This window comes from Macaca fascicularis, chromosome 7 (genome assembly GCF_037993035.2).
Source record: "Macaca fascicularis isolate 582-1 chromosome 7, T2T-MFA8v1.1".
Classification (NCBI taxonomy): Eukaryota; Metazoa; Chordata; class Mammalia; order Primates; family Cercopithecidae; genus Macaca; species Macaca fascicularis.
This window is the reverse complement of record NC_088381.1, coordinates 66,856,976-66,883,966: the sequence shown is the minus strand read 5'-3', so window position 1 is coordinate 66,883,966 and position 26,991 is coordinate 66,856,976. Positions and strand designations below refer to the sequence as shown.

At 53.8% G+C, this 26,991-nt stretch overlaps 1 pseudogene; it reads left to right on the top strand.

Moving 5' to 3' along the window:
• Positions 1–26,991, top strand: part of LOC102140943 (golgin subfamily A member 6C-like) — a 107,614-nt pseudogene that overhangs the window by 6,963 nt on the left and 73,660 nt on the right.

Sequence of the window (26,991 nt, the reverse complement as noted above, 5' to 3'; positions counted from 1 at the left end):
CTTGGTGGCAGGGACTGGGCTTATCCATCTTGGGTTCCTAGTTGGGGGCCAACTAAGCTGATCGGGGGCATGCAGTGCCTCCCTTGGGGCCTCTGTGGCCACTGCCACTTCCTCCCTGGGTGGTTCCTTGGGCCTGGGGATGTGGGCTGGGCCCAAAACATCTGTTTGAGAAGCTCCTGAGTTATGGGCTGCTTTGCTGCTGAGACGCTCACCGTAGATACAGCCCTCCCTGTCCCTGATGGCTGTGCCAGGCTGGGGCGGGGCCACCCAGTCACTGGCCATACATAATTCTCCCGGATGAATTGCACGGCACTCAGCAATTAGCTATTGATCATTTGGGGTACTGATAACTCTCCATTATCGATCCATGGAGGCAAGCCTGGCCAGTGTTGGTGAGGGTCAGCTGGGCCTGGCTGGGAGACTGCAATCATGGCCATTTATTTCTGACCAGGAAGCTTGATAAACAGGAGCCAGAGAAAGAGATGCAAGTCCCCATGTCTCCGACCCACACCGCCAGAGTGGGGATAGAGGGCTGGGGAGGAGGGGGAGTTGGAACAGCTGGGGAACTTTGCCCACCTCCTCCACCCTCTGTTCTCCACCTTTCTTATTTTGCTTCCAGTCTCTTCTGGGCCTGGGCCTCAGCTTTCCCATCTGTTAACTGCGGATTTCAGTCTCTTTGTCAGGTGACACGTTGCCTATGAATGAGATGCCCGGGCAGTTACTGACTTGTCATCATTTCTGCTCCACAGATAGGGACATTCTGAGGCTCCGAGAGGGTGGTGGCCTCATGAAGATGGAATCAGTATCAGTACCCCCAGACCCGGGCTGCTCTGCAGAGGGCATGGGGAGCCTGGTGGGTGGGAGAGGTGTGGTCACAAGACGGCAGTCATCTCAATAAAGGGCAGTGTCTGGCTTCTGAATGTGTTAAGGCTTTTAAATGTGCAGCTAGGGCTCAGTGGAATTTGTGAAAAGCAATTTCTAGGGAAACAACATAAAGGAGATGGGGGTGGGATGTTTAACCTACTTTAGAGACCCAGTTGCCTTTCAGGCATGCCAGGAGCTCTGGGCATTGTGTGGGGGGCTCCTGCCTGGCTCACATGACTGTGCTATTTTTTTTTTAAATTTTCTTGGGAACATTTTCAGACAAGTAGAGAGAATAGTATGGGGAACTCCCACATACCCCTCATCTAGATTTAACAATTGCTGATATTTTGACACATTTTGCTTTATTTTTTTTTTAGAGTATTTTAAATTATAGACATCAAGCCCTTTCACTTCTGAGCTTCTGGGGTATGTGTGGACATCGAACAGGGCCTCGGGCTGCCTGAGGCCATACTGAGGAGCAGTCCTCTGTCCTCCGGCCTCCTGCCAGAGCCTGGACTCCTCCCTGGGAGGCTGCGGCAGGATGAGTGCCCTCTGCCAGCCCAGGGTAGCTACAGGTCTCCCTGGGCTTCCCGCCTCCTTGGAGTTAGGGTGATCCCTCCCCCAGCACTCTCCGATGCTTGGGACTCCCTGAGGGGTCCCAGAGGTCACAGGTATGGAGTCACAGAATGCTGGAACTGGAAGGCGTACTTAGAGATGATCTCATTCCTCCTCTAAGTTCCAGATAGGAAACTGAGGCACAGGGAGTGGCCAGTTCTGTTTCGGGTCTCACGGTGAAGCACTGCAGAGCCTTGGCAATAAGTCAGGCATCTGGCTTCCCAGTCCCAGGATCCTCTGCTTCCAGGCCACATGGGCTTGTCATTCAGGACCCACTAGTGCTCCCCTGGGTACAGAGCCAGGAGGCTGGATCAGCTGTGGAAGGGCTGTCAGTCATCCCGGGGGATGGATCTAGGATTCCCCTATTAGAGTCTCCCCACTCTCTTTCCCTCTCCCTCTCCTCTCTGGATTCCTGTGTGTGTGTGAGTGTGTGCATGTGTATGCATGTGTGTGTGTGTTTGTGTGTGTGCCTAGTTACTTACCTGAGAGGAGAAGAGCTGTGCAGGTTGGGGAGGAGGCCTCAGTGGAGTGTCCTGAGGCTCAGCCATCTGGGACTGAGACTGGTCTCCTGTCCCCTTCCCTGCCCCCACAGCAAGGAGGAGCGCCCAGATTAGTGCCAGGATTACTGTTGGGCTTATTCTTGAGGTCAGTGGGGGAGGAGGGTGGGAGAGGCCCCTGGGAGAAAGGCAGCCAGAGCAGGAGTGAAAGGCAGAGACATCAGAATATCTCCTGATCCTGGCTCTCCAGCCCTGCAGCGCCACCGGACCCACAGCAAGCCTGTGTGTTCTCTGAGGTTGGGGAAGGAGAGGAAACCTCCTCACGTCGGAAGAGTGGCTCAATGGGAGCTGTGAGACAGAGGCGCGCCGCCTCCTCTCCTGGGCAACTGTTTCTTCCTGGCAAAACGAGGCAGGGGCTGGGCCTCTTTTACTCTGAGAGCGAGGTGGGGAGGACGGGTCATGGCTGGCTGTAGGTTGGTCCTTCACCCCCCTGCTGGGCAGGAAGTAGACTGGAAGGGTCACAGGAGACAGCACAGGTTCTCGGTGTCCCCTCAGCCTGCCAGGCCTTCCCTCTGCTCTCCCAGTGCTGTGAGGGTCGGGGGAGGGCACCATGCTTACAGTCCAGGAATCAGGGGTCGGGGTGGGGCATAGTCTCTTTGTATTCCCACAGTGACTATATGCTAGATCCCGGAGGGACCTGGAAGAATGTTACCCTCATTCGTGTACACAGCTGTTCTGCAAGGTGGGCATTATCAACTCCGTTTTATGAATGAGGAACTGAGGCTCAGGGTGGTCACCCGCCTGGTTAGGGGTTGGGGTGAGATTTGAGCTCAGGACTGCCTGGCTTCCCCGGATCCTGCTGCCTTTGAGACCTGATTTCTGCCCTCATTCTCATCACTGCCTGCTGGGTCTTTGTGCTTGCCTTTGTCCAGTGGGGCTGGGAGGATGGCTGAGGGCTGACCTGCAGGCCTCAGGCTGGAGGGGAGGTGTGCTCTTCATCCCTCTGGGAGGCTGAACCTCCATTCACCTACTCCACGGGGCCTGGCAGATTCTGAGGGCTCTGGCTGAGGTTTACCAGCATTCTTGGAGGAATCCTTCCTAAGCCAAGCAAAATGGGAGGATCCTGGCCCTGTGCTCAGGGATTGGTCCTCTTTGCATGTGCCAAACTCGTTAGAGCCTCCAGTGCCCTTTGCTCCCAGCCGGCACATGTCTTCTAAGTGAGCATTTGTTAGGTGACTGCATGTGGAGTGGGAGCCTGAGTGCGCATGTATGGGCCATCCAAGGCCTGGGGAGTCACACCTGAGGATTGAGCGTGAAATAGGGCAGGGGAGAATTCACTGAACACCTGTTAAGTGTTGGGCACAGTGCTAAATGCTTTACTTATATTACCTCATTTAATCCTAACAATAACGCCATGAGATGTGCACTGTTACTATCCACGTTTAACAGATGAGGAAACTGAGGCTCAGAGAGATTGAGGGACTTGGTGGAGATCACGCAGCTAATGAATGGAGGACCTGGCATTTGAACATAGGAGCATTGCTTCTACACGAGGCTGTGTCTGTGTGCCAGACAGAGGGGAGTCTGCTGCAGCTGGGACGAAGGTGGTGCGGTTTCAGGAAGAGGTGTGTGCTCTGTATTTGGAGGGAGAAGGTCAAGGGTCCAGCAAAAGTCCAGGTGAAGGAAGGGTTCAGCGGCAGAGGCCTGGGTGGCAGGCCAGCATTCGGGTCTAGGGCTGTGTGATCCTGGCTCAGTTTCCCTGCTCTGGGTCCAGATTCTCAAACCTGCCTCACCTCCCTCTCAAGGCCTTTGCCCCGATACAGCAATGCATCCTTATGCTCCTGTATCTGGGCAAAGGCCTTGCCACAAGACTGAGTGTGGCTGCTCAGAAGACAGTCGGGGCAGTGTGCCACATTGGGGAGCATCTGCGGATGAGGCTGGAGAGGGGCCCAGGCTGTGCATGTCTCCAGTGCCAGCCTGCAGTGCTGGATGTTCTCTGGATTTTGAGCAGGGGAGAATTGGGTCCAGGTCTGAGGTTTACAGGGATGGATCTCTGGTGCCTGGGGGATATGGGTGGTGGGGAAAGGGTGAGTGAGCAGGGGGCAACTGGGGGCTTCTCTACCCCTTGCCCCAAGCCTGCATGGGTAAGGCTCATCTCCTCATCTTCTATTCTTCCCCTCCCATTCCCTGCCTTCTAGAATGTGGAGCTTGGTGGGGAGCAGGGGAGGCCCCTGGCCGCTTCCAGGCCCCTCCCTCAGAGACTGTAAATATTTTGTCTCCACCGTCTCTGCTGCTGGAAATTGCTGCTTTTAATGCCCTTTTTTTTTGAGATGGAGTATTGCTCTGTCTCCCAGGCTAGAGTGCAGCAGCGCAATCTTGGCTCACTGCAACCTCCACCTCCTGGGTTCAAGCAATTCTCCTGCCTCAGCCTCCTGAGTAGCTGAGATTACAGGCACGTGCCACCACGCCCAGCGCCCAGCTAATTTTTATATTTTTAGTAGAGACAGGGTTTCACCATGTTGGCCGGGCTGGTCTCAAACTCCTGACCTCAAGTGAGTTTGCCCGCCTCAGCCTCCCAAAGTGCTAGGATTACAGGTGTGAGCCACCACACCCAGCTTAACGCCTTTTTTCTTTTGCTTGATACGAACGAACGCTGGAAAAATTCCATGCCGGGCACTTTCTCTGTTGCTTCTGCTCGTGCCCAAAGTACCCTCCAAAAACTCTAATTGCTTTTAAGCTGTGATAGTTGGCAAAAGTAATTTTCTTTACATTATGGAGGAAAGGGGAAAATTCAGCAGATTTTCTTCTTCCTTTTCTTCCCCCTGTTTTGGCTGTAACCTTTCGTTTTGAATTCTCTGCACTGCTGCTGTGGTCCTGGGAGAGAAATGGAGTAGAAGAGACATGGGAGGGGAGGCAGGAACACCCATGGACAGGGCATTTTGCCTCTTTGGACATCAGTTTCCCCATTTGCAAAGTGATTAAATGTTGATTCATTCACTAGAGGTTCCCTGAGCACATCCTTTTGAAGCAATTTGAGGGCCAGGACTGACTGCTGTACCCGGGACAGAGCCTGACACATAGTGGGTGCTCCGTTAAGGTTGGCCAGTTGGATAAACAGCTCCACTGGCAGCAAGGCACTTTGCCAAGCACCAGGAATGCACAGGATGAATCCGAAGCAGGCCCTGCCCAGGAGAGCTCACTGATTAGAGTGAGCACCACCATACAAACATAATCACTACATTACTGAGTTGCACTACAGGTGGGTCCTGGGTATGAGGAGCATGGAGCAAGGCATGCCGGGGGACTCGGGGAAAGCTGCAGGAAAGAGAAGAGTTTGGACTGCGCCTTGAAGAAGGGGTAGGAGATGGGGTGAACTGGGCCAAGGAGGAGGGAATTCCAGACAGGAAACAGCATGCGAAGGCAGGGAAGAGTGACCTCTGAGAAGATGGGTGTGGCTGGAGCCGAGACTGCCCAGATGGGCCCGAGCTGCTAGGGAGAGCTTTGCATGGCAGGTGGGGAGTTTGGACTTGATCTCAAGGTAATGGGGAGCCCTGGAAGGGTTCCAAGCAGGAGACTCAGGCAGGGAAGATCCCTCTGGCTCCACAGTGTGGATAATGGGGGAGGAGAGATGCTGGCTGGGAGGCTGGTCACCACGAGCCTGGGGGGAGATGGGAGGATGGTGGTGTAAGTTTGAGACAAGCCTGGAGACCCAGATTCTGGCGCTCACCTCCTCTGCCTGTGCTGTGGGGAGAGGCACTCCAGGTCTTCCCTGGACTGGGGGGTTGGGGTCCCCTAGGGTATCTGGGGAAGCAGGCGTCCAGTTCATAGGCCTCTGCCACTGTGGTCGGGTTTGCTTCATTCTCTGTTCCTCGAGCGTACAGCCCTTTACGGTTTGTAAAGCCCGCTCACCTCTGACTCCTAAGTAGATCTGAAAACGATCTCCTGGGGTGGGCAGAGCAGGATGCCTATCCCCTGTAGACGGATGTAGGTCAGGCTCGCCCCAGGGCCCTGAAGGCAGGTGGAGCTGGGGTGGGGTTTTGAACCCGGGCTGCTGCCTGCCCCACTTCTGCCGAGTACCCCTTCGCCCCCGACCCTCTCCTCGCCTCTCCTCCTCAGCCCTGTGCTTCTTCCCTGTTTGCAGAGCGTGTGGGGCTTTTCAAAATCATTAATGATAGAAAATAAATTGGAATCGGAGAGGAATCATCGCTGGGCATTCTGGAGGGCCACCTCTGCCATCTGTCAGTCATATTGAAGCCAGAAGGCAGACCAGAATATGAATGAGTCTGGGGCCAGCACTGCTCTTAATCTGCCGAGAAGCCTTCCCTGGCAGGTGCACTCACCAGCAGCAATGCTGTTTGCAATGAGGCCTTGGTGGCCGCTGGGCATCACCAACCAGGACTGATTTCTCCAGGATGGACTCACAGTCCATGGCTGCCGAGGAGAGGTGGAGGGAACCTTGAGCTTAGGTCCCCACTCCCGCCAAAGCCCTCTGCTGGGATCACAGCTCTGAGGTCAGCCCTGGGTGGGATCAGGCATCCCTGCCTGAGGAGAGGGGGTACATGGAAGACCATCAGTGGTTCTGGGTGTCTGTGTGATCCTCGTCTGGGTATTCAAGGCCTCCTGTGTGCCCTTGACCCTCGTCCTGTCTCCTTCAACAAACCTTCATTCATCACTGCCCAGCTCACACTTTTTTTTTTTTTTTTTTTTTTTCCCATTTTTAAGCTTCCTGTGGCCCTTGGGGCCTACAGGGGCCTGGCAGGAAATGCATGGAGCTCACTGGGTGTGATGCAATACGGGGTGGTAGAGACTGTGGCAACATGGAGGCACTGGGACCACTGGTTTGGAAGCCCTGCCATTGGGCACTTCCACACGGTTTTGCTAAGTAGACAGTGCCCTTGCTCCCCAGCCACGGCTCTCATCTGCCAACTAGCAGAGAGCCCCCTGAGGGCAGGCCCCGGTCTCTGCCTTGCAGCTTGTCCTTCCACGGCAGGCCCAGCTAGGTGTGGGCTGGGCACCTGGACAGGCCTCCCACAAAGCATCAGAGACTCTGAGGACTTGGGGAATCACTCAGAGTAACCCTGTTGCTTAGAGATGGGGAAACTGAGGCCCAGAGATGGAGGGTGGTGGAAGGTCTCTGTTCTGCTCTTGTCAGATGGTGCACCCCTGCCCTTATTAATTTTCCCAACAGGAGTAGGAGGGCAGTTTTTGTACCTCTGTTTAGAGAGGAGGAAACTGAGGCTCAGGTGGCTGGATCCAGGGAACACTGCAGGCCTGTATTTGAATTAGTCTGTTGGAACTCCAGTGCTGGCCATCTCTTCCTGGCAGGATTAGGGGGTGCTGAGGCATGCACAGAGTTGCCCAAGGGGGACAAGGTGCATTTGTGCCCAGAGTAAGCCCAGCCAAGGGTGGGAGGCCTGGGATCCTGGATCACATCTACCACCAACTCCCTGTGTGACCCAGGCCAGGCTGAGGGAGGCCCCTTGAGGGGTCAGGGGCAGTTGGGGGGCCCACTGAGGCCATGTGACCTGGACTTGGCTGCCAGCCCTGCTCAGCACTCCCATCCAGCCCCTAGCCTCCCTTGACCCCAGGCTCATAAGGAATCCTCTTATTCTGCTCGTCTCTATGGTCACTGTAACGTGGTGGTAACCGCAGTACCCAGGAGGGGCCCGGGGCTCTGCAGGTTCATTTAGCAGTGTGGGACAGCCCAGGCAGCCGGTACCCTGCTGCAGCTGGGAAGCAGGAGGTTGAGAGAAGGGGGCGTCAGGCCACTGCCAGGTGAACGGACTGCACAGACCCAGGACTGCACCCTCAGCCCTCCAACCTGGAGCTGGGGCCAGGTCAGCCACACCCCTGCACATCCTTGTACACACTCAGATGGATTCACACGAACCACCTTGTCTAGCCCCAGGTGTAAGATGGAGAAACTGAGGCTGAGAGTCTGCAAATGAGACTCAGGGTTGTCGCTCACTCACTCTGACCTCTGCCCATCCAGCCTGTGCTCTCGCCCTCCCCAATGGGGAGCTTACCCCTTACCCAGACAACTTGCTTGCCTTGGACAGCTCCCTTCCCTCTCCCACCATCTATTGCTAGTGACTCACACAGGGATCCTGGCTTGGGGCCTGGGGCCACAGGACTTGCCCTGGTCCCTGCCCCCAGCACCCCCTCCTGATGTGCGGCACATATCGTGCCCTGAGTCTGCTTTCTTGGGGGTGAGCCTTGCCCTGTTCCTGCCTGGTGCTTCTGGATCTTTGGGCTGGGGGCCCCTGGAGGAATCTGATGAAAGCCATGGCACTGTGTTAGAGACAGGGGCCCAGCCCCTCCTGCATGCATATTGTCATAGCCAGTTTTGTGCAGTTTTGTACAGACCTCTGTAGTCCTCCCTCACCTGGGAACCCTGGTTGGGAACTCCTGCTTTACTCATTCCCCAGGTGACATGATTAATATCACCTATTGTGCTACCTAGGATGAGATGCTACGTGTCCCAGCACCCAGGCCACACCCTTTCTGCTCTACCCTGGTGCCTTAAGAAGGTGCCACTGTGTGTGGCTTAGGGGCTGAGAGCTGTGTGTATTAGGCTGTTCTTGTGTTGCTATAAAGAAATTCCTGAGACTGGGTAATTTATAAAGAAAAGAGGTTTAATTGGCTCATGGATCTGCAGACTGTACTGGAAGCATGGTGGCAACATCTGCTCAGCTTCTGGGGAGGCCTCGGAAGCTTTTACTCATGGCAGAAGGTGAAGCGGGAACAGGCACTTCACAGGGTGAAAGTAGGAGTGAGAGAGATGGGGAGTGCCACACATTCTCAAACGGCCACATCTCAGATCTACTGAGAACTCACTATCAGGAGGACAGCACCAAGTCGTGAGGGATCCACCCCTATGACCCAGCCACCTCCTTCTAGGCCCTATCTCCAACACTGGGGGTTACCTTTCACCATGAGATTTGGAGGGGCCATCCAAACTATATCACTATGAGAACCCATTCATTCATTCTATAAACGTGTTTTTTTTTTTTTTTTCAGATTTTTTGTTTGTTTTGTTTGGAGATGGGGTCTTGCTCTGGCCCAGGCTGGAGTGCAGCAGTGTGGTCTTAGCTCACTGCAGCTTCAAACTCCTGGGCTCAAGCGATCCTGCCAACTCAGCCTCCTGAGTAGCTGGGACTAGAGGTGTGTGCCACCACTCCTGGCTCAGTCTATAACATTTGTGCCTCATACCTCCTCTGTGCTAGACCTAGGCTGGATTCTAGGGTACAGAGAAGAACAAGACCCAGCCCCTACCTCTGGGGAAGCCAGACCTGTCAGCAGTCACAGCTTAGGGGATGAGAGTGGGACAGAGGTGAGCACAGAGTGGGTGTACCAGAGGGGCTTCACCCCAGCCCTGTAGGGAGAAGCTTGTTAGAGGACAGTGGGAACTGGTCAGGGAGGGCAGGCATCCCCCAGGGGGAACAGCAGGTGCAAAGGTTTGCAGGCTCAGTTCTGTTGAGGAAGACAGGAGGCCCAATCTGATTGGAGGATAGTATTGGGAGGCACCGGGGTCAGGCATGAAGCTGAAGGCCACTTGGGGATGGGTCCCAGGGGGCCTGATGGGCCCAGTAAGGAGTGTGGGCAAGGAGCAGTAGGGAGCCATAGAAGGGTGTGGAGCAGGCAGCCATGTGGTTGGATCTGCATTTTGGAGTGCTCCCCTGGCACCTGCAGATGGAACATGGGTGAGGTGGAGGTGAGAACAGGAGACCACCAGGAAGCTGTGTTATTTGCAGCTCGGACCCAGGTAGAGAGTGTCATTCACCACTCATCAGGAGAAGTTTGCTGGTCCCCGCAGTCCCTGTCTCCTGGAGGCAGGTGGAACACGAGCTGTACATGCCCCAGTCACCTCCACGTGCCCCATGGGCTCATCCCCCTACTCTCTGTACATATAGGGAGAAACACACCCCAGCTTCTCCCTCTTTCCCTCCCTCTCTCTCTCCCTCCCTGCAGCACTGGAGCCTTGAACCCCTCCTTTCCTGGAGTTTTCTGCAAAGGCCTTTTCTATGTTCCCTTTACCCCAAGGGCTCTCCTCAGCCCCAGTTCTGCGTTCCCCAGGGGTGTGACCATCTCAGGGTTTTCTGGACACCTAGAGAAACCAGAGAAACCCCTGACCCTCGCCTGGGAGGGCCGGAGCCGTGCTGAGGAGCCACAGGCCCTGGCTGCCAGTGTACCTTGAGCAACCTTCTGCCCCTGTGGACCTTGGCCTGGGGGAGCATAGGTATGGGTTCCACAGTCTCCAGCTGAGGTTCTCAAACTGGTCCTAGAGCCCTAGCATTTCCAGAAGGGGCCTCAGGGATGCGAGGGTGGGGCTGGGGCTGGGGCTGGATAGGGCTGAGTGGATGGGTGTTGGTCCCCTCCCACTTCAACCAGCCCTGCTTAGATCTGCAGTTCCCATTGGGGTCTGAGAAGGATTAAAAAAACCCGTTAACTCTTTATTGATTTTGTTTTTCTGATTACAGTAGAAGACCCAACCATACATTTGTGGAAAACAGAGACCATGAAAGCCCCCTTGTCCCACTGCTCAGAGGTGATTGCTGGAAAGCCTGGCATATTGTCCTCCAGTCTTTTGGGGAATATAGCAACAAGTCATTAATTAGAAATGGGCTTATGCTGAAATAGCATTTTACAGCTTGATTTTTTTCTCTATTGTTATACGTAGACGTACCTCATTCTGTCAGATGGCTGCAGAGTGTTCCATAGTGTGCACATGCTATATTTTATTCGAACTTTCCCTTATTGATAAATGTTTAGGGTGTTTAGAATTTCTTTTTTCAGTCTTACCAGCAGTGTTTCCAGGAGCATCCTTGAGCATGTATATGTGAGTGCTTGTGCTATCATATCATGGGAGAGGCTCCTAGAAGTGGAATTACTAGGTTGTGGAGTGTGTGGTTAAAATGTTAATCAATATTGCCAAATTACCCTTTCAAAGGTTGAGCCAATTCCCCCTCCCTCCAATGGTCTGTGAGTACTCATTTTCCCACATTCTTGCCAGCACTGCTTGTTATCAATCATTTAAATTTTTCCCAATCTAATAGGCAAAAAATGGTAGCATGTCGCTTTCATTTGCATTTCCCTGGTTGCTAGTGAGATAGGACATCTTTTCGTGCATTTATTGGTCAATTTAGTTCCTCCTCTGCAGATTTCTAATTCACTGCCAATTTCTCTCTTCTTTTGTCTTTTTTCTTATTGATTTGTAGGGGCTCTTTGCATATTAGTGATATTTTCTTCCAGTGTCTCATTTGCCTTTTAACTTTGTTTATGTGTCTTTTGCCGTACAGATGTTTTACACGTTTATGTACAGTAGTTGGATTTGTTGAATTTTCACTTTATGGCTTCAGGATGTAATGTCTGGCATAGAAACGCTTCCCACTGCATCAGATTTCATTTCAAATAAGAACTTTGTTGCTGAAAAAACTTTGCAAAGCTCTGGTTTGTAGGCTCCTTCCCAGCTGTGTGTCTGTTCCTCTTGGCAGCTGCAGGCCTGCCTCTGAGGGAGGGGAGGGGTCCTCCATCCATCTTCAGCTCTCAGCTCTCCCTCTTTCTGGCTGGCTTTGGGGTTGCTGCCACTCTCTTTCAGAGCCTCTGTCTCTCATATGATTTGCCCCCATTCCTCTGTCTCTGCTGTTTTCCCGTCCCCAGCTAGTTTCCTATCAGGCAGCAGTAACTAGGGGTGTGAGGTGGCTGTGGCGGCAGCCCTTAGTGGGTTGGGGATGGGATGGCAGCTGTCACAGAATGTGCCCTTCGCCCAAGTCATGTGGGCTGGCAGGGGAGGCCCTGGCCTGGTTTCTTCTCTAGAAGAGACTCTTCCTGTCAGAGCCTGAGGGCGGGCTCTGAGCCAATCCTAGTCCCTCTTCCATCAGGAAGCCTCCAAGACAGCTTCTTCCTCCCTTCCCACAGTCCTGGACCTGGCCCTCCTTTCTGTCCTTGCTGGTCTTTCCCCATCCTGCCTTCACAGGGCTGAGCTTCCCAGAGTCCAGCTGGCCACCTCTCAGGGCCTTGGTTTCCACCTGTGTAACATAGGTCCTGGGCGGCTGTCATAGCTGCTGGAAAGCATGGAACCTACAGCACTGGCGGGTCTTCCCAGCCAAACTCTGAAAGGTGTTACCTCTTGTTCTCTTAGTACAGCCCCATCCCAAAAAACAACAACACAAAACAAAACAAAACACCAAAAATCACAGGAGAGAGCTTGCATGTTGCTGACAAAGAGATAGGGACTTGTGTTCCGTCAGGATGGTGGCCAGTGGGGCTCACTGGTTCTCTGCTCACCTCAGGCCCAGTGTCATGCCTGGCTCATGGGAGGTGCCCAGAAAAGAAAGAGAGAAAGGGCAAAGGCTTAATGAACAATGTGGGAGCTGCTGAGGCTGGGGAGGAGGAGGGAAGTCTGGGGCCCACATTCTTTGAGTTACTTCTGGGTAGCAAGGCACTTTCCTCATAGTTCCTCATTCCTGGGGCCTGAGGTGCTAATGAGAAATATCCCCCTTTACATCCTGGAGATGTGGGCCCCAAGTGGACTATAGTGGGACCTTGGGCTGGGGGAGCAGCTGGGAGAAAACTTGAGGAAACTCAGAGGTCTCTTAGAAGCATGGCTCAGAAGTGCATAACCTAAAACTCTGAGGGACCCTTCCCTGGGCTCCTGCAGTCCCTGGCCTTCTGGCCTGGCACCCACCCTCTGATCATGATGGTCTGTCTCCTCTGAGCAGGAGCAGTGTCCTTTATATTTCCCTGTTCCACTGACCAAGCGCATGGTACATACTTAACAGAAGTAGAATGAATTAATGAGGGAATAGCTAGGGGTATTGATCAGAGGGCTTAGGTCTGGGGAAGAGGAGACCTGGGCTCTGGACTTGACTTTTGGTTGATTTTCTGTGTGACCTTGACCCTGGTTGGACCTCAGTCTCCCCATCTGTACAGTGGGCGTGGGCCTCTCAAGCTCTGTGATTTTGCTCCATGTTGCCAGAGCAGGCACAGGCCTACATGACATACACACGCAGCACACATGCCAGGGCCCTGTGTGATCAGTGTTTGCTGAATGTGTACCGCGTGCCAGCCCCACTCAGTGCTGAACCCACTTTGTCAGAGTCCTTGGATAGCTGTTTCTGTGGAGGTCTCACATTTTCTGGGGCATTTGTTCATTCTTCTAAACACACAGGCTACACAGGCTGAGAGCTCCCTGGGCTCCACTGAGGTGGCAAGGAGCCAAAAGAGCAGGTAGGAGGCCCCCAACCTTGGCTGCAGCCCCTTGCACTCTCCTTGGCTTTGAGGCCTGCAGCTGGGGTTTCATGTTTTTGGGGACCTGGCACACCAGCAGACCTTGTGTCCAGGCGAGTGCCCGGCTCCCACTGCATCTCCTCCCCTGCCCCCAAATCATTGTCATGCTCTGCCTGTGGTCCCATTTCCATAGCAACTCCTTGTGACGCCACAGAGGAGAGTGGGAGCTTTAGGAAGATTTTGGGGGAAGGGAGTGGGAGGCCCATTCATTGTCTTGGAGTATAGCAGCTGGGGGCCCGGAATGGCACTGTGGGGATGGCTTACCCTGCCAGCTCAGGTGGAACTGGGTTCAGGGTCGCCAGCCAGGTGGTCTGGAGGCCTTCCAGGGACAGGGCTGCCCAGGTTGGCCTGGGCCTGGCTGGCTCATGCCAGTCTATCAGGATCCAGCTTGGGAGGCCACTGACAGCGCCTCTGTCTGGCTAGACCTGGCTTAGGGTACCCGGGTCTGAGGAGCTGCCCAGTCTCTGCTACCCCTCTGTCCCAGGCTGGCACTGCTATGTTCTCTCCTGTCCTCCAGGATCAGCAACTAGTGGGAGGTGCACCCAGGGCCGGCTGGCAGCAGGGCCATAATTTGGGACTGGTGAACTGTGGGGCTGGGCAGGCCTCTCTTCACTGGTCCGGACTGCTTCGTGGCTCTGTTGTCAGGATGGGAAAGCCAAAGTGGGCCCTGGAGCCTGCTCAGCACCCATTTCTCTGCATCCTTGGAGAAGTCTGCAGCCCATAATATAGGAAGACCCCGGCCTCAAAGCATCTCGTACATCTTCACCTACCACGTGGCTAAAAATTCCAGCATTCACTGGATTTGATAGAATGTTGATAGATTTGATAGAATGTTGATTGTGGGAGGGACCCTAAGGGCTTTTCCATCTTCTGCCCACATTATAGCAGTCACCTTGGAGCCCCATCCACCCATCCTTCCATCTCTCCCTTCCGGAAGGCCTTGTGAATGCCCCTGGGGTCCTAGGCCTGTGCTGGACAGCACCCAATGGGAAATCGAGCAGAAAGGAGGGGCTGGCCTGGCCCTCCAGGGAAGGTGGAAGCTGCTTGCCCTCTCAAGGGCTGCCGGGAGCCAGGTGCTGGGTTCGATGTCAGCTTCTTGAGCTTCCCTTTCACCATCACGGTTGAAACCACCCCTGGGTACCCCCTGCACTTATGTTTTCTTAATCCTTGTCTTCATGTTGACTTATGTTTGAAGGTGGATTACCATGATGCTGCCCAAGCACACATCCAGGAAATCACACCTGTGATGTGCCTGTCATTTTTTTTTTTTCCCAATACACAGATAGAGAAACACATAACTGAAAATGAAAACGTTTGTCTGCATACCACGAAACCCCCTTGTGCACTCCCAGAAGCTTGTGTCTCCTACTTTGGGAAACACAGATCTGACTGAAACCTCTCTGCAGCAGCTCAGAAAGAGATTTGGGACTTGGTCTGAGAGGTTGAGGAAACTGAGGTACAGAGGAAGAAGCTTTGCCCAGGGCCACGTGGAGGAGGGAGAGCTGGGAGTTAACTCGCCTCCTTGGACTTTGAGCTGAGCTTATATCCTGCACCATGGAGGCCTCAGAGCCTTTCCAAGGAGCCAGAACTTCCTAGCACCCTCCCCTACTCACAGAGGACAGAGCGTCTGGTCTAGAGGAACCCTTGGAGAATATATAATGAAGGAATAAAACAGGATGCCTGGGTATGATGACTCCGTGGATAATCCCAGCACTTTGGGAGGCTGACGTGGGAGGACTGCTTGAGGCGAGGAGTTTGAGACCAACCTGGGCAACATAGTTTACAAAAAAATTAAAAAGTTAGCTGGCCGTGGTGATACACACACCTGTAGTCCCAGCTCCTTGGGAGGCTGAGGTGGGAGGATCACTTGAGCCCAGGAGTTTGGGCTGCAGTGAACTATGATGGCACCACTACACTCCAGCCTGAGTGCAGAGCAAGACTCTGTCTCTGTACCTTAAAAAAGAAAGGCAGGAGAGGTTGGGGGATGGGAGGGTGAGTAGGTGGGGGGTTGTAGGGATCTTGGGGCCTCGGAAGTTGAGGCTCAGGCCCAGGGAGAGGCACTCTGGTGCTGCCCATCGTCCCCTCTCAGGGATTAGCCTGGGGCCTGCCTCCTGGGTCCTGGCTGGGGAGGAAGGCAGGCAGTGGCATTGGCTGGACACCTACTGTGCACCAGGCCATGTGTCCCTTCTCTCTATATATCCTCCCAGCAGTCCTGGCAGGAGAGATGATATCTCCCTTTTATGGATGAGGGAAGTAGTTTTCCCAGGGCCACAGAGCCAGTTGGTGGGAGAGGCATAGTCAGACGCCAGCCTGCTGGGGCCACAAACCCTGCCCTTCCCAGAGGCCTGCCTACCCCAGCTAGTGCTCTGTGTGTGTGTGTATGTGTGTAAGCATAAGTTTGCCAGTGAACAAGAGAACATGTGTGAGTGTGTGCAAGTGTGTGTGTGTCAGAGTGTGTGTGTGGGATGTTTGAGTTTTTAATTGCTCAACCAGGCAGGATCAGACCCATTTGCAGGTGTGGCCCCCACTGCATCCCGACCACCTGCTTCCCTGCTCTAGCTGACAGCCATCTCCTCTTTCTCCCCACAGCCTCCTGCGCCCACAGGCCCTGAAGCTCCAGTGCCCACAGGTGGAGAGGGCAACTGAATCCAGCTCAGGCTAAGCCCCACCCAGCTGTACTTCCCAGACACCCACCCAACCCTAGGTAAGATGCCACTCTGGGCAGCAGGGCAGGGTGGGGGTGGTGTGAGCCGTGGAAGGTGTGGGGTCTGTAGGGGAGGCTGTCGTGGGGCCCTCTTTCTGGGGGTTTCCCCATCTCTCCCTCCCCACATGCAGCCATGCTCAGGAGGTTGCTGTGGCGGTGCCACTTGCCGCCAGCCCTTGCTGTAGCAGGGCTCTCCAGCAGGCAGCTTAGAAGCCTGGAGTGTTCTTCCCAGCAACTGGGTTTCATGGACAGTTCCGGCTAATGGGTTCCCGTGTGGCATGGGAGGTCTCTAAGGGCAGGCTGCAGGGCTCTGTCTTTGGTCCTGTCACATTGTTGACCAAATGTGTGCCTGATTTCAGGTTGGGAGGGAGCCAGAACATGTGGACTGAGACAATCAGGGTCCAAGAAACTGTCAAGAGGCTGGCATTAGCTCTAATGTGTGGAGTTTAACAGGGTTCCACACCAGAGACAGCATGTGGGTCCAGACACCTTGAGGGAGAGATGAGGCTCAGACCCCAGGTGTGTTTGTGCAACAAGCACTGGCAGCCAGGTGACCTTGGCTCTCTGTGAATCATGAGGAGCAGGATCCCCAGAATGTGGGAGGTGACAAGTCCTCTCACTTTGTGGTTCATGTGAAGGAATGTGGAGAAACAACAGCATGTCCCAGAGAAGTGGGAGATGGGGAAGGAGGGGGACCTGGCTTGCTGCCTGGTTTGACCTCTGGCTTGCTTGTGACCTTGGACAAGTCACCTCTACCCCATATCTTGGCCAATCCCCTGTTCTTGACAGGCCTCTGTCACCCATGAGAGAGCTGCAGAAAGACTTTGCTAAACAGAGGGAATGGTAGGGTGGGCTATGGGCAGCAGGCTGGCCTGGCGGATTGTCCTCATTTTTCAGAGGAAGAAGCCTGGCGGCTCTTCAGGCAGCAGGCCTGGACTCCCTTCTCCTGAGGGATCGGGTGACAGCTGTGTTTGGCTGAGGCTCAGCCAGCCCTGTCCTCACACTGAAGCTGGCGGAAGCAGAGGCCTGGATTTCCTTCCCAGACACGAGGCCTTGCTCCGAAGCCCAGTTAGCACCATCAACATATTTCTGGTAATTAGTTGGCTCTGGGTAGAATGAGCAGCTGATTAGCCCCTCCAGTTTAACCTGTAATTGCTGCTGGAAGATGGGTGAGAGGATGGGGTCAGGGTTGTCTGTGCAGCAACCGGGGTGATGGGGGCAGGGGGCAGGGGCGTGAGCAGCCTCCCCACTGCCCAGGCAGACAGCAGCACCCACAGGCACCACAGCCGAGGGGCATGGGGAGCTCAGGAGGCAGGGAGATGCAGGCGGGAGCTGACACAGGGCAGGAGGGCCACAGTCAGCTGGGGATCTGGCAGGGCTTGGAACAAGTCACACCTGGGCTAAGCCTTGAAATCTGTAAGGTGCTTTTCAAACATTTTATTTTTCTGGTTATAAAAAAAGTAATGTGTGTTCTTTATAGAAAAGTGTGAGCTCTTGGGTGTTTAGCCCGTCAGTCTTCTACAAAACATGTATTTATGACATAATTGGGATCAAGCTGTACTTACTGTTTTCTAACTTGCCTTTTGTACTTAATCCCATACCAAGATCATTTTCCTATCATTCAATACTCTTCAATAATGTGATTTTTAATGGGTCCTGCAGACTCTAGGAGTGGTGGGCAGGATGAGGTGAGGTGTCCTGATCGGTTGCCTTGACCAAGTGGGAGATGAAAGAATTTGGATTCAAGTCCCAGCCCTGCCACTTACTGGTGTCCTCGAGCAAGTGACTCAGCCTCTCTGGACCTCTTTTTCCTCCCGAGTGGCACAGTAACCTCCCTGAAGGGTGGTGAGGATCAGATGGGATTGCACAGGTGAACCTGCTGGGCCCAGGCCTGGTGGGTCTTGCCTGTGGAACCTGAATTTGTGGGCTGTGTCTTAATGGCACTGTTAGGTGGTGCTGGTTCCTGTCCCAGCCCTGCTTGCTTCTTGCAAGTGATTCATTTCTCCAGTCTCAGTTTCCCATATGCACAATGGACATAATGATACCTACCTCACGGAGGTGTTGTACTGTCTCAGCGAGAGTCCTCTGTGACCTTCCCCCGCATCATTGAATGAGTCTGTTCTCCCTGAGTACACAGTGGAATTTGCCTGGGGTTGGCCACCACATCATGAGTAGGTGACGTGGTCCTTGCCTCTGGGTAGCAATGTGAAGTTAGAGGGATCAAGGAGAAATGCTGTGAGCCTCAGGAAAGGGAAGGAGATAAAAGCTGGGGAAGTCAGGGAGGGCTTCCTGCAGGTGTCTGGTCCTTAGAGCTCGTGAGGATTTGGGGAAGGTGGGGGTGGGAGAGAGTGACAGAGAGCACGTGTGTTTGGGAATAGTGTGAACAAAGAACAGGCAGGAGGAGTAAGCCTGGGACAGGGTATGAGCTGTCCGAGAGCTGCTGCTGACTGGGGGTCAGAGCTCTGAGAGGTCCCAGCCCTGGAGCCCTGGTGGGGGTGGAGGACCAGTAGTTGGGGGTGGGACCACTGTCTGCTGACTAAGGGCAGGGAGACGTCAAACAGCCGGGATCCTGGCACACAGCCCTACCTGGGGGCTGCAGGGAGGGGCGGGATTTAGCATAGGATCTATGGACAGGCCTCCCCACACACCAGGGCCTCAGTTGGGAAGTGCAAGGGACTGTGTAAGGCCTGGGAAGAGGCTGGTGGCTGCTGCCCAAACTGGCAGGACCCCACCTGTGGAGATCAGCCTGTGGGCCACCTTTAGCCAAAATGTGTGAGCCAGGGGCTCTGGCTGCTTGAAGTCCAAAAGAAGGAGATGTGGGAGGGGTCCGCATTGGGCTGAGAGGGCCGGGGAGGCTCACCCTTGTGGAGCACCCACTTTGTGCCAGGCCCTAAGTCAGACTCACTCCTAGCTTGGGTTTGTGTAATTTGCACAACAGCCTGGAGAGGGCGCCAGCTCTTAGACTCATTTTAAGGAGCTGGAAACTGGGAGAGGCGAATGACTGGCCTGCCCTGGCCCTGTTTCAAATCGGAACTCCACACATCATGCTTTTTCAGTGGCCCCGTGCTACTCCCCAGGGCTGTGGTTTTTACAGGTGATGACCCCAGACTTCCCTGGGCAGGCTTGAAAGAACTATATCGCAGTACGAAGTCTTCTTTGGCTTTGCCTTTCTTAGGGAGGCTCAGAGAGGTCGAGGGTATGACCCAATGCCACACAGCCCTGGGGTCTGCAGTCCCTGGCTCCCTGGGGGGCATGCGCCATGATCCCTTCTCTCTGGGGTCTGGTGGCCCCAGCCAAGCCCTACGAGGTCTGGGAACCTAGGGGGTCTTCCCAGATGTAAGACTACTCATGCCTCGGAGCCACTGAGAGAGGCTTTAAAAATTTTGGCCTCAAATTAAAACCTATGAGCTCCTCAAAACAATGAAAAGTTTCCCTAATAAAAGGAGAGGCACACTCAGGCATGTCCTAAATGAATTGAGTGACTTCAGGGATTAATTGGGGATGTATGGGAGGGCGCCCAGCCGGGAAAAATGCACAGTAGATATTGTAACAAATTGTTTGCTCACAAGAGGAATAATTCTTTTTTCTTTATTATACTTTAAGTTCTAGGGTACATGTGCACAACCTGCAGGTTTGTTACATATGTATACAGGTGCCATGTTGGTGTGCTGCACCCATTAACTCGTCATTTACATTAGGTATATCTCCTAATGCTATCCCTCCCCCCTTCCCCCACCGAATGACAGGCCCCGTGTGTGATGTTCCCCATCCTGTGTCCAAGTGTTCTCATTGTTCATGTTCTCACTCACAGGTGGGAAGAGGAATAATTCTTAATGTGCACTGGCTGCAAGGGGAAGCTACCTTGGCTGCCTGCAGCACGATCCCTCATCAGCCAGGCGCTGGGCAGGGTCTCTGCTAGGGCAGCCTTACCTGTAAGCCTCCAGGCCTTCCAACCACACAAGCTGGCCTGAGTGGGACTGAGTGGGCCCTCCATGCGTCCTTAGAGCCCCACGGCCTTCTGAGTTCTGCTCTCTTCTGCTGGCTCTGTGCTTTTGGCTAGGGCGGGGAAGGTGCTGGCTGGAGGGCAATTCTTCCTCCTCTGCTATGCAAACCAAACTCTTCCTGTTAAGACCTCCCGGAGACCCCAGCCTGCCAGTCCCCCCATCTCAGACGACCCAAAGGAGGCTCCTCACAGACTGGCTCTCAGCATGCCCCAGTTTACCTGTCCCAGGCTTGGGCAGCTGCTTCCTTCCCAGGTCCCTTGCCTCGGGGATGAGTGGGGTGGGGGCAGCACCGTCCTCCCTGGCCAGCCCTCCCAGGTTCCTAGTGTCTCTGTACCAAACCTGGGGGAAAGGTGAGGCAAAGTCAGTCTGTGCTCAGGAACATAAATGAACACCACTGAGGTGCAAACGGAGAAAGGCTTCCTGTATCCCACCTCCCACTCCCGGCTGGAGTGGGTCCAGCACAGAGAAAAAAAAGCACTGGCTCCTGAGTCAGGCGAGCCTGGATTTGGGTCTAGCTTCCCTGCTTTCTGACTCTGGGACTCCAGGCAACTCCCACAATCTCTCCAGCTTCTTCCTCTGTAAGAGATGAGATTTGTTTTAGCAGCAGCAGCAGCTGCTCACAGTTTTGAGATACAGTCTTATCCATCCACACAGCAGTCCTAGAAGTTGGGACCTAGGATTATCCCCATTAAACGGACAAAGAGACTGGGCTCAGAGAGGTGAAGCTCTCTGCTTCCTTGTAGCTGCTTCATGAAGTTGTTTAGAGAAAAGGGCCCTGATTATAGATGCTCCTCCATGAACACTGGCCCCACGTGCTCCCTTTCCTGAGCAAAAGAGGTGCTGAGGCCCTACCAAGGTAGGGGCAGGAGACTTTGGGCACGGGGACCCTGATCCTTCTCACCTCTCCCGTCTGGCTTGGAGCCAGCCTGCCCTTTCATTCACTCCTTCATTCACCCGCTCATCAAGTGCTGATGAAACACCTATGAAGCGCGGTATCCCCAGCAGCTAGAACGTTATGCACTGTTCCTCCCCCCAGGTAGCTTCCCGTCTTGAGGGAGCAAAAGCACGGCAAACAAGTAATTTGGGTAATCTCAGACTGTGCTGAGTCCAGGAGGGAAACAACAGGGCTGTGGAATTGGGAGTGGCTGGGGTGGGGTGAGCTGCTCCAATGGGCATCCAGGCAGGCCTCTCTGAAGAGGTGACTTTGAGGGGCTGAATGTCAAGGCAAAGGCTGGGAGGTGGGAAGTAGCTGGCTATCTCTGGAGATCAGGAGGAAGACAGTGTGGCTGGTGTGTGGGGAGTGAGGGAGAGAGCAGGGACAGGGGTGGGAAACAGAGCCTTAGCCACCCTGCTGAGGAGCAGGGTTGTGCTTTGGAGGGGGTTAAGCCGATCAGTGACAGGGCCTGATATGTGCTTTCCAAATTCTGTTCTGGCCTCTGGGTGGAGAGAATGGATTAGAGGCCGTGGCAGGAAGAGCAGGGAGCCTCGAGGGGAGGTGGGTGCAGGGACCCAGGAGAGAGGTGGGGTCATGGCTGCAGGGTGGTGGTGCAGATGGCGAGGAGTGGGTGGCTGGGAGAAGGGTTGGAGAGTGGTCATGGGATGGGAAGTCCGAGAGTCCTGGTCGGGGCTGGGTCAGTTTGGCTCGAGTGGCACTATTTTTTGAGATGGGCAATCTGGCGCAGGTGGAGGTGCAGGCATTCTGGTTTGAACTTGCCGGGTTTGAGGAGCCAGTGAGCCATGCAAGTGGAGCATCAGGCCTTCAGTCAGCACTGGGGACCTTCTCACTTCTGGTCCAAGGTCAAAGGCTTTGCCCTAATATGCGGCTCATCTCATTGCCAGCCCATTTTTCAGATGAGGATACTGAGGGGCTCACCTCAGTCCTTAGACTGCATGTGGCCTTCTTTCAGACCCCTGGCTGCAGCAGAGAAAGCACCACTTGAGTGGTGCCTGATAGGCAGGAAAACTTGGGGCCACCTCCTGCTGACGCACATGTGTATGCAGGCGTGTGTGTGTGTGTGTGTGTGTGTGTGTGTGTACACGTGCGCACATTTGAGCATCGTGTGGAGCCCGTTAACAAACAGAGAAATAAATTAACAAGTCTTCAACCTGCCTAATGTTCCTTCTGTTCTGTATAATAGAGCACGGGAACATAATTTTCCCCTGGAGCAAATTGCTACAGCTGAATCTGCTCCTTGTTTTCCTCCAAAAACTGCTTAAAATTCTGGAACGCTTGTTGATTTTGGGTCATTTCCCTTTCTGGCTCCTGTTCCCAACCCCCAGGCTGCTTCCCTCCGCCTTCCCATGTGTGCTGATTGTCACAGCTCCAGGGCTACCATTTTGCAGATGAGAGGAACCTGGGAGGTGGCAGCTCCGGCCAGGGGCCCTGAGGGTGAGAGGCTTTCGCTGTGTGGAGCATGAATGAAATGTCCAGCACTGACAGAAAACACTGGCAGCTCCCCACTGGGCCTGCCACAGACCACTGTGTGACCTTGGGCAAGTCACAACCCCCTCTGAGCTTCAGTTTCCGCCTGGCAAACACAGGGCTGATCACTCCTGCCATCTCCATGTGAACACGCCTGGTGGTGTACGGAGTGCGGAGTGTGATGTAGATGTGAGCTGTCTACTTCTGAGGCACCACGTGCAGCGACTGGGGAGCCTCCCACCCCCAAGCCTTCTAAGGAGCCTTTAGATTCAGGGACTCTTGGCCTGCTTCTGAAATCCTCTAGGGCACTTCTAATTTTCTTAAAGCAAATTAATTTTCATCCACTTTAATTAAACATGTCTTATGAAAATGTATATTTATTTATAGAGCTTCTCACTGCATTCCTGATCACTGCTGCCATTCAGAGCCCAGCTCAGATCCCCGCTTCCAAGCAGCCTCCTTAGGCGTGGGAGCTGGGTGAGAGGGAGGCTTTTGCACATTGATTCCTGGCTGGCTCCAGCCTGGCTGAGTTACCTTTGCTGGAGGCAGAAGGGGAAAACTGGAATCCAGTGCTCAGGAGCCAGAAATTCCAGCCCCCTACCCATGCCTTCAGGGAACCGCCTGGACTTTATGCAACATGCAAAGTTCCATCAATCTGGGGACTGCCCCTGTGCTCTTCAGCAGAGAAATTAAGTCCCAAAGAAATCACTGAGGGTTTGTGGTCTGGTTGAAGGATGGGCCTTGGCCTCAGGTCTGCGGTATCCAAGATACAGTCAGCCCAGGCTTGTCTTCTCTGCTATGACAGCCAAAACCTCATCTCCTCCAGAAAGCTCTCCTTGACTTCTTCATCTATCTTAGTCCACTTGGGCTACAACAACAGCATACCATAGACTTGGGGGCTTGAACCAGAACGCATGTTTTCCCACAGTTCTGGAGGCTGGGAGTCTGAGATCAGGTCAGAGGGAGAGCTGTCTTCCTGGCTTGCCTATGGCCACCTTCTTGCTGTGTCCTCACATGGTGGGGGTCGGGGGAAGTTGGTTTAATACTCCCCAAGGTCTCCTCCCAGCACAGGCCTGGGCATACAAGACGCTCCATAATGACACTATAGCTTGAGCTGCTTCCCAGATGAGGACACAATTTGGGGGCATTTCCAACCCCTTACCTTGGTGCGTGATAGGTGGGCCCCATACCCCACCTCTCCCCATGCCTAGGCTGCTGCGTGTTGGCCATCTGAGTGGGGAGCCTCCAGACCCACACGCCTGCCATGTTCTCCCTTTCACTGGCCCACCATTGCCCACGGGGAGAAGCTCAACCCCCCGACCTGCTCTCCAAGGCCCTCAAATACTTCCTGCCCAGCCCACTGGCCTCATTCCTTGTACCCTCCCCTGTGTCAAGAACACATCCTACTCTTTTGTTCCTGGTGTTCATACCAGCCGTTCCACCTGCCAGCTGCGAAGCTGTCTCTTCCTGCCAGTGAACTCCTACTTATCCTGTAAAGCCCTCCTCAGCATGGCTGTCCCCAGCCCCCTGGGCTGAGTTGATCTCTCCCTCCTCTGAGCTCCTGTGGCACTCTGGGCTTCCCCGTCACTGTGTGTAATACCCTGGATGGTCCTTGTCAGGGGCAGTGTCTGGCTCACCACTGGGTTCCAGTATCCCCCGGTGCTGGCTCCATGCTAGCCTACAGGGTGAATGAATGTGTGAATAGTTACTGAACACCTACTAGTCCAGGCACTGTTTTAGGATCTGGGAGTCTGTCCTCATGGAGCTTGCTTTCCAGTAGGGCGGGGTCCACAACCCCTGGGGACCAGCCCTTTTAGGAACTGGGCCACACAGCAGGAGATGAGCAGTAGTGAGCGAATGAAGCTTCATCTGTCCTTACAGCCACTCCACATCACTTGCATTATGGCCTGAGCCCTGCCCCCATCAGATCAGTGGAGGCTTTAGATTTTCATAGGAGCAAGAACCCTATTGTGAACTGCGCATGCGAGGGATCTAGGTTGCACTCTTCTTATGAGAATCTAATGCCTGATGATCTGTGACTGTCTCCCATCACCCCCAGATGGGACCATCTAGTTGCAGGAAAACAAGCTCAGGACTCTCGCTGAGTCTACATTATGGTGAGTTGTATAATTATTTCATTATATATGACAATGTAATAATAATAGAAATCAAGTGCACAGTAAATGTAATGCACTTGAAATCATCCCAAAATCATCTCCCCAACCCTGGGCTGTGGAAAAATTGTCTTCCACGAAACTGGTCCCTGGTGCCAAAAAGGTTGGGGACTGCTGTAGTAGGGGAGACAGATATTAAACAAGATAAATAAGGAAAATATGTACTGTGTTAGATAGTGATCATGTCAAGGAGAAACAAATACAGGAGAAGTGGGGAAAGGAAATGTCAGGAGTGGGGGTGCCTCCCTGAGAAGGAGACTTTTAGGTCAAGTGGGGTGTTGAGGTCAGGGAGCCACATGGAAGCCTAAGGAGAGCATTCCAATCAGAGGAAACAGGGGCATCCAGGTGGGCGTGTGCCTGACCTGCGTGAGGAGCAGTCAGGGGAGAAGGAGGAGGCCAGAATGGGTGGAGAAGGTGGTGGGGGTGAGTGGTAAGAGAGGGGAGGAATTGTTGTCAAGGAGCAGATGGGTCCAGAACTTGGAGATCGCTCTCAGGGCTTTGGCTTTTGCTCTGAGTGAGACTGGAGTCACCGCGGGGTTTTAGCAGAGGAGTGATGTGCTGTGACTTGGGTTTTAAGGGTCGATCTGGCTGCTATGTGGAGGACACTGTAGGAGGCAGGCCAGAAGTAGGAAGCCCTGGGGGGAGGCTGTTGCAATAATCCTGGAGGGAGATGGTGGCTTGGTCTGTGGTGGTGGCCGTGGAGTGGTGAGAAGTGGTTGATTTTGGATAGATTTTGAAAGTTCAACAAACAGGCTTTGCTGATGGTGGATCTGCTGTGGGATAAGAGAAAGAATTGGCCCCACGGTTTGGGCAGCTTGGGTAGCTGGAAAGATGGGGGTAACTCATCTGATCTGAGAGGGGAAGTCAGCAAACTCAGCTGGGGTGAAATGAGGCACTCAGCTGTGGTCATGTGAAGTTTGATGTGCCTGTTAGTTGTCTGGGATGCAGTGTTGAGGCAGTTAACTGTGGCAGGCAAAATGGTGGCTTTCAGTGATATCCAGGCCTGCATCCCTGAAACCTGTGAATGTTACCTTACATGGAAAATGTCTTTGCAGATGTGATAGTCAAGTATCTTGAGCTGCGGAGATGATTCTGGATCATCTGGGTGGGCCCTGAATGCAATCACTAGTGTCCATATAAGAGGGAGGCAGAGGGAGATTTGACTGCAGGGGAGGAGAAGGCCATGTGACCACAGAGGCAGTTTGGAGTGATGTGGCCACAAGCCAAGGGATGCCCGTGGTCACTCTCAGGGCTGGAAGCTGGAAGAGGCCAGGAACAGATATGCCCCTGGAAATGGCAGGAGCCAGTCCCCTCAACACTTTCACCAGAACCTGGAAGAGTCCAGGAACAGATATGCCCCTGGAGTCTGTGGCAGGAGCCAGTCCCCCCAACACTTTCACCAGAAGCTGGAAGAAGCTGGGAACAGATGCGCCCCTGGAGTCTGTGGCAGGAGCCAGTCCCCTCAACACTTTCACTAGAAGCTGGAAGAGGCCAGGAACAGATACGCCCCTGGAGTGTATGGCAGGAGCCAGTCCCCCCAACACTTTCACCAGAAGCTGGAAGAGGTCAGGAATGGATATGCCCCTGGAGTCTATGGCAGGAGCCAGTCCCCCCAACACTTTGGTTTTGACCCAGTGAAACAGATTTTGGACTTCTAGCCTCTGGAACTGTGAAAGAATACATTTATTTCCTTTTTTCCTCTCCTCCCTCAAACCCTCCCTTCCTCCCTCCCTCCCTTCATTCCTTCCTTCCTTCCTCTTTTCTTTTGAGACAAGGTCTTGCTCTGCTGCCCAGGCAGGTGGTGCAGTGGCACAATCATGGCTCATGTCAACCTCAACCTCCCTGGCTCAAGTGATCCTTTCACCTCAGCCCCCTGAGTAGCTGGGACCAGAGGTGTGTGCCACCATACCTAGCTAATTTGTTTTATTTTTTTGGAGAGATGGGGTCTAAGTTTCCCAGGCTGGCCTCAAACTACTGACCTTGAGAATCCTCCTGCCTTGGGCTCCCAAAGTGCTAGGATTACAGGCATGAGCCACTGAGCCTGGCTGAGAATAAATTTCTGTTTATAAAATGTTTTGTTTTTAAGCCACCAAGTGTGTAGTGATTTATTATATCAACACTAGGACACTAATACAGTGACAGGCCTGGAGGGAGAGTGAATGGCGTACACTCGCTCTGTGTTCTGAGGCTGTGTGTGTGTGTATGTGTGTGTATATATGTGTGTGGTATACTTGTGTGTATATATGTGTGTGTGTGTATGGGAGAGGCAAGTGTGTGCACTTGTGCTGTGGCCTGTGAAGTCAGAAGGCCTACAATGATGGGGTCAGACCCCCACCGAGATATCAACAACAGTAATCAATAATACCACCACATACCACTGACTGGGTGACCACACTGTAAATATTTGATCCTCACTATCCCC